We start from the raw sequence: 7,486 nt of genomic DNA on the forward strand, positions 1-7,486 counted from the left end.
CATGACTTACACTCTTTGGCTATAAAATCCGTTTGCTTTGTCCATTATACTTTCAGAATGATTGATGCAGTACAAATACATAATAAAAACTAATAATTACACAGAAAAAAAAAATCTCCTGCCTAGTTAAGGCTAAACTTAAAGTGAAACGCAATGAACACATTTTAATAGTTTTTCTTATCATTGTTTTTTATTAACATGTTAGAATTCCCAGGGCTTTTCCAGGACAGAAGAACGACTGGATTGGCTGAGTGAGTTACACACCCAACCTTGGGTGAGGCCATCTGCGTTCATGCTGAGTGCCACATTCACTTCTCCTCTCCCATGGATTTTTACTGAATAAATAATGCCTTGGGGATACTGTCCTTACCAGAGTCCTTTCAGCAAAATGACTTCTCCGGCATTTCAGGAGGAAGTGTGGACACTGTTTCCTCTGATACCTCTGCGATAAAGACAGCATAAAGAAATCAACAGGTATCACACTGTTGGATATATATGCATAAATCTAGGTGTTTTGCAGTCATTCTCAGCCTTGAAAGTGGAGTGAGAATGGACGTCATCTCTCTTACATGCTTGCATTTAACATTTCCCAAAAATTAATGAGTCATGCAAACAGAAAATTTTTTTCTAAGGCAGAATGAAAGTGGAAGATAGGAAATGTTTTCATGCTGGCATTCTGATTTATTGTCGATGAGGAAATAATTCTGGGTAAACTCACTGTTTTCAGACAATATTGTATACAGAAAGGAATTAACGAAATGTGGACTTAAAATAGGCACCCAGTGGCTCACGCCTGTAATCCCAGCACTTTGCGAGGCAGAGGCGGGCGGATCACGAGCTCAGGAGATCGAGGCCCTCCTGGCTAACACGGTGAAACCCCGTCTCTACTAAAAATACAAAAAATTAGCCGGGCGTGGTGGCGGGCGCCTGTAGTCCCAGCTACTCGGGAGGCCGAGGCAGGAGAATGGCTTGAACCCAGGAAGCGGAACTTGCAGTGAGCCGAGATCGCGCCACTGCACTCCAGCCTGGGCGGCAGAGCCAGACTCCATCTCAAAAAATAAAAAATAGGTACCCAGAACAACTGTAAGTACCTCAGTTATGTAGACATGGGGCTCCAGCCCCATGACAGCTGGAAGCCATACAGCAGCAGGAAGTATATATAATTGAAATTTAACCTCGCCGTTTTATATGGTTTGGATTCTTGTCCCCTCCAAGTCTCATGTTGAACACGATCCCCAGGGTTGAAGGTGGGACCCAGTGGGAGGTGTTTGTGTCGTGGGGAAGGATCTCTTATGGATGGTTTGGTCCCCTCCCCGTGATTATGGGTTCATGAGAGAGCTGGTTGTTTAAAGGGCCTGGCGCCTCTCCCTCTCTTGCTCCCTCTCTTGCCATGTGATGCACTGGCTCTCCCTTCGCCCTCTGCCATGATTGTAAACTTCCCAAGCCCTCATAGAAGCTGAGCAGATGGCGATGCCGTGGTTGTATAGCCTGCAGAGCTGTGAGCAAATGAACCTCTTTTCTTTATAAATGACCCAGTCTCGGGTATGCCTTTAGAGCAATGCAAAACTGACTCACACACCATTATTCTCTCCCAATATCCTTTTTGTTTTTCCTCTCGATTTAGACCTAAAGGTTTCCTGGCCCCTAAAACCGTCTGACTAGTAGATTTCTAGACTGGAAGAAAGCATTTCAAGCTAATTCTCTATGAAAAGTAACTCTGGAATCTCTACCTCCCTTCTGTTTCTAACACCCATTCTGTATACATGAGTACTATGGTCAGGTCCCTGTCATTCCATTTCTTTGGAGACTATCCTGAGTTTCTACAGGGAAATTTGAAATACCTTCTATGGATGTGTTTCAGAGCCTACATCTGCCACCTGATTAACGCCTGCTCTGCCAGGGCGGGACACAGTGAGTTTCATCAGGAACACACTTGCCTTACTAGTAAGAGAATGTGCTGTAAGCGGGGCAGGTTAAAAGGTCTCTCTTGCTCTTTTACTGTTTTGAGTTATTTCATTCTACGTTCACTTTAATTTAAGCTTTCCTCTTCCTAGGAAAATTACTATCAATTTCTACAGTTCTTGAGAAACCACTCCCAAGGGTGGGGGAAAAAGCTTTCTTCCTTCCTAAGTGCAATTTACTTTCAAGTACTTTATAGGTCGGTAGGCTTGACACTCAATCTGCAATTTGTCTTTTTCACAAATGTTAATTTCAAGTATTTGCAAAAGTTGTGTATTTTGGGAAGCACTCATACATTTTTAAAGCAGCCGGCAACAACAAAAGGAAATCACCTGTGTCTGTAAATATAGCTGCTGTTGCTGTCACAGATTCAGTAACAAAAAGAAGAAAAACAATTCCTTTTCATCCCTGCCAGAAGATTTTCGAGTCTTGAGCGTTTTTTAAGGAACAGTATAATGAGTTACAATTGCAGTCCTTGTGCCCAAACGTTAAGTCTCCGTGGCACCTGGAAATGAAGGCACTGCAGAAACAATCCTCCAAAACTAAGGAGAAATCAGCTTCACATTTTTCCCAAAAAAGAGCTCTGCTGTTTCTTTCTTTCACTCGCAAGAGACGGAGAGGCAGAATGGATTGAAGAGAGAAGACTAGCTAATTTGGGAGAACCCAAAGATCCCAGGTAGCATGTCCTTCGCTATAGTTAAAATACAAGAAGCAGAGCTGTGAGCTCACTAAAGTGTTCGCCTCCAGCCTTGAATTTGCAAAGGCACTAAAAAGAGAAGTTACTATTTTACTGCCATTGATTCAGTGCCGTGATGAGATTCCGGGTTATTGCCGGATTTATTATACAGGGGTAAACTCAACTAGTAGCTAAATTTAGAGAACTCTCTTGCTCTAATTTAGCATTTATGACCTGTCACAAGTGTACTTTGTTCATCTTTTAATGCATCACCCAGAAATATAACTTCTCATTTAAAAATGTATTAATCTCACTACATGGTAATATAGCCGAAACAGTTAGAATAAATATGAAGTATGCATAAAATGCTGGTGAGCTGTCGCCAATTAAACAGCTGAAGCATTAATATTGTTTTCCATGTTAGCTGTGTCTGTAATTAGGTAGGTTTGGGGAGTCTGCTCTTAAGGCTTTCTACCTTTTCTTCCCTTAGTAATCTGATGTTCTAAATTCACAAGTACTTAGACTTTGATAAAATAAATATTCCTACAGATGAAGAGTCAGTTTACAGGATGAGGGAGGAGGACTCTTCAAGTGGACATCAAAGGAGGTGATGTTCCCTCGTCAAGACCTATATAAGTAACTGGCAAAAATAAATAAATTGAAACAAAGCAAGTGTTCGGTGGTAAGTATACATAAATACTATGGAGCTATTAAAATGAATATATAAATTAAATCTCTACCTGTTAACTGGAATTTTTTTGTCTTTTTTTTTTTTTTTTTTTTTTTGACAGAGTCTCACTGCTATCACTGAGACTGAACAGCAGTGGCTTAGTCTAAGCTCACTGCAACCTCAGCTTCCCAGGCTCAGGTGATTCTCCCACCTCAGCCTCCCAAGTAGCTGTGACTACAGGTGCATGCCACCACACCTAGCTAATTTTTTGTATTTTTTTGTAGAGATGGGAGACTCAGCATGTTTTCCTGGCTGATCTCAAAAATCTGGGCTCAAGCAATCCTCCCGCCTTGGCCTCCCAAAGTGCTGGGGTTACAGGTCTAAGCCACTGTGCCCAGCGAACCTGAAGAATTTTAAAGAAATTTTTATTTAGCAAGAAAAGCAACATGGATGTAATACACTGCATTCTAGTAAAACGTTGGTCCTCACCCCGACCTGCCTTCATACATTTGGATGTCAGCATGGGCGTGTGGAGCAGCAGTCAAGGACAAATGTTTCAGGTTTGAGCTGGCCAAAAGCTGAGTGAAGGGAGGAAGGAACAAAGATAAGCAACACAGAAAGAATAAAGCCACTAAAACAGGAAAACTTTCATGACCCAGTACCACTTGTGTAAAATTGCGCATGTGTGCACATACACATAGATGTGTGCAGACATATTTGCCAAAATAGTCACTGTAGTTATCTTAAGGTGGTACATATTTAGGCACTGTTTCTTTCTTTTGATATTTTTCTGTATTTTTTTAAATCAGCTGCATTATATATTAAAACAAACGATTATTTCACTGTGACAAAAATAACATAATAAATATTCTCTTTTAGCAAAATTCTGTTGCTTGGGCATCTTTATAAGTGTAATACATAATCAAATATGTAAAAATAGAAAATCATCCAATAGCCAAAAATATCTGCATTTTAGTCCAAATATGCAGACGTCTCCAAACTTTTATTATAGCACAGGGAGTTCTCATGAAAAGTACCTAAAGCATAAATTTAATATCTGGTTATTTTGGTCATTTGGAGAAAGTCAGTCATTATAACAAAAGCAAAGGTAGATAAGATGGTATAGGTTTGAACATGTACATGGTATTCAGTAAAATCAACAGTCAAATGCACACATGCACACACGCCTACATACAAACATGTATGAAAACACTGATTCAAAAGTGAGGACCATAGAACTGTACACCCTTACTTCTCAGGTGTGTTTCTTAACTCTCAAGGGCCAAAACTTCCTTATCTGTAAATTTGCAGGCGGGAACAAAATCAATGATTTTCATACCAAGCTGTTTCATGGAAGTGCTTAAGGAATTTTACAAACCTTTCCGTTTAAACCAAGTTTGACTAGTTTTAGAAATGAAAATAATAAAAACAGTATCACAGGAAAGTGTCGTTTGTTACAATTTAGCAAACTAAAGGCCATTGACACATAAACTTGCACTGGTCAATTAACTCATTTTTTATAGGATTCAGGAATTGTTTTTCCAAATGTTTTCCTGTGATATATTCAAAGTCCTTGTAAACCTATCATTGTCAGAAAGCTTGTAGCCCTGTACGAGTCCTTTCTTTCTCTTTGTTATTACACCTATGTCAAAATGCACAAAAGTGCACTATCTACCCCACGGGTGCCAAGCACTGCTGGATGCTGGGCTCAGGTCACACCATGGCACAATGGCAACTTTTCATAACAGAAAATACAGCACATGGGCCCTGTTCAGAATTTCAGAACTTAAAATCAACAAGGAAACTTTAAAGATGAGTCTCAGTAAACACATACATTAAATGTAAATCACATACATTGAGTTGATTAAATTGTTACCATATTAGGAACTTAAGCTGAAGTGTTAGCAATGGAACTAAAACTTAAGTTGCATAACAAATCAAATAGAAGCGAATGGTTTAAATTTTCAACAGATATTGACTAAGGAATCTGTGATTTAAAAAATAAGATTCCTAAACATCTCAAAACGTCGGAAAATACTTTGAAGCCTATTTTCTGCCAAGTAATATGAATGTATTAACTGGTTAAAGAAAATAGTTACTGACTTTCTCCAATTTGAACATTTTCCAGATGAGAAATGCAGAGGTTTTGGATACCATACTCCCCTGCTCTAAGAGACACTTTTCGTTTTCACATTTGAAGATCCCTGTCACCAGGATTCATCTCACAGCTGATGGTGCCCTCCCTCGGCTGCCGGCTTATGCATAGGCACCCACGGAGCTCACCAGTGTCCCTGGTTATTCTCTCTTCCCTGGACGTATAGAACAAGTCAACATAACCACCTCTCTGATGTCAGGGGTTGCTCGGAGACCAACTTTGTCCAGTGGGATATGTGGAGCGGCCGTATCCACAGCTTCAGATGGGAGCTTAGATTTAGGCTTCCACAGCCCAGGCTTCATCCGCTCAGTGGCCAGCACTGCACAGGCAGAGGTGAGCCCGGGGGGCCTCCGGCTGGCTTTGAAAATGATGTCACATATCACCCAATCCTAGAATTCAGCCTCTACAAAGCTTCTGCATTTAACCCGTTGGACAATTAGTCAGTTTCAGAACTGCTTCTACTGCTTTGTTAAGGGTAATAATAAGACAACTACGGGCCGAACGCGGTGGCTCAAGCCTGTAATCCCAGCACTTTGGGAGGCCGAGACGGGCGGATCACGAGGTCAGGAGATCGAGGCCCTCCTGGCTAACACGGTGAAACCCCGTCTCTACTAAAACAAAAAAATACAAAAAACTACCCGGGCGAGGTGGCGGGCGCCTGTAGTCCCAGCTACTCGGGAGGCTGAGGCAGGAGAATGGCGTGAACCCGGGAGGCGGAGCTTGCAGTGAGCTGAGATCCGGCCACTGCACTCCAGCCTGGGCGACAGAGCGAGACTCCGTCTCAAAAAAAAAAAAAAAAAGACAACTACGACTGTCCGGGAAGGAGGGAGAAGTAGAAAGAAGAGAGACAGAGATTGAAATAGCCTCAGCTTTGTAGAGGGAAAGGAAACACTGATAGCATGTCATGCTATTTTCTTGGCTGGGGAAAAAAAGCAGTTTTAGATTCAACAAATATATTTTTTTAAGTTTCTACTATGTGCCAGGCACTAGGTTGGGTTATAGGAATATAACAGTGAGATATGGAGGCCATTGGTTTTCTCACAGAGCAGAGAGTGCATGAGGAAAGATGGGTGGTTAGAAGTCACATGTGTGCTATGATAAGCACTGTGCTGGAGGAACAAGAGCAGGAGCCTCGCCTGCAGGGAGTGGATGCCAGGGGCACGTCCTAGGAAAGCCACTATCACACAGAGACCCGCAGGAAGAATGCTTGGTGCTAAAGGGAGATAGAAGGAAGATTTCTATCAAAGAGAAGTGGACATAGACTTGACTAGTTAAAAAAGAAAAGAAAAAAGAGTATGGTCCTTTTTGGAACTGGGTTGCGAGAACCCACAGTATGAGGAAGACATGGATGGTTGTTAAGTGGCTCAGCTGTCAAGAGAGAAATCTGGTTTAGATGCAAATGACTTAGGTGCACTGACGCTAGACTTTTTAAAACTCTCCCAGAGTTTCAGATTTCAAAGAAAAAAGTTTGTGAAGCAAATTTTAAAAGGAGAAAAATGTATCTCTCTAGGGAATTGCTCAAAGATGAATAAAGAAGTGAGTTTTAAAGTTCCTTATAATCTACAAAGAATGAAAGCAGATCATTTCCAAATCTTAAGTTGATGATAGACTTTTTTAGTAACTCTCAATCAAAGGTATGCCACACTGAAACAACACAGTTCTGCCTATCTTAGTCCTAATTATCTTAAATTTCAGAAACTGTTGGATGCAATAATTCTAGGAAGTTTTTTCAAATAAGATATAGTAACAGTGTAGTGGAACTAGAAGTTTGAAAGCTGATTAATACAATTGGCAACTGCCACTTATTCCGAATTACCCCTTAGAGAGTTGTGAGTTAACCACATCTTAAAAGTGCATACCTTTTGCATATTAATATGTGACTGTCCCCAATCCTAGTTAGCATCACTTAAAAAGTAAAAAGTGTGACTATGAAAATTGCTTTACAATTGTGAGCTAACAGAAAGTGTGAACTTTGCATACTTTCTTTTACAGATATTGATATATTAAATATTTAATGATTACTTTT

General features: G+C 40.7%; 1 long non-coding RNA gene across 1 annotated transcript; it reads right to left on the minus strand.

Annotated features, from left to right (window-relative positions):
• Positions 1-282: 282 nt before the first annotated feature.
• Positions 283-5,548, minus strand: LOC139363270 (uncharacterized). Its single transcript, XR_011623263.1, has 3 exons — positions 5,409-5,548; positions 3,795-3,883; positions 283-442 (listed from the first exon to the last, which is right to left on the minus strand). It is a non-coding gene; the product is annotated as an uncharacterized lncRNA (long non-coding RNA).
• Positions 5,549-7,486: the final 1,938 nt, after the last annotated feature.

Source organism: Macaca nemestrina, chromosome 5 (assembly GCF_043159975.1).
Source record: "Macaca nemestrina isolate mMacNem1 chromosome 5, mMacNem.hap1, whole genome shotgun sequence".
In the NCBI taxonomy this organism is placed as follows: Eukaryota; Metazoa; Chordata; class Mammalia; order Primates; family Cercopithecidae; genus Macaca; species Macaca nemestrina.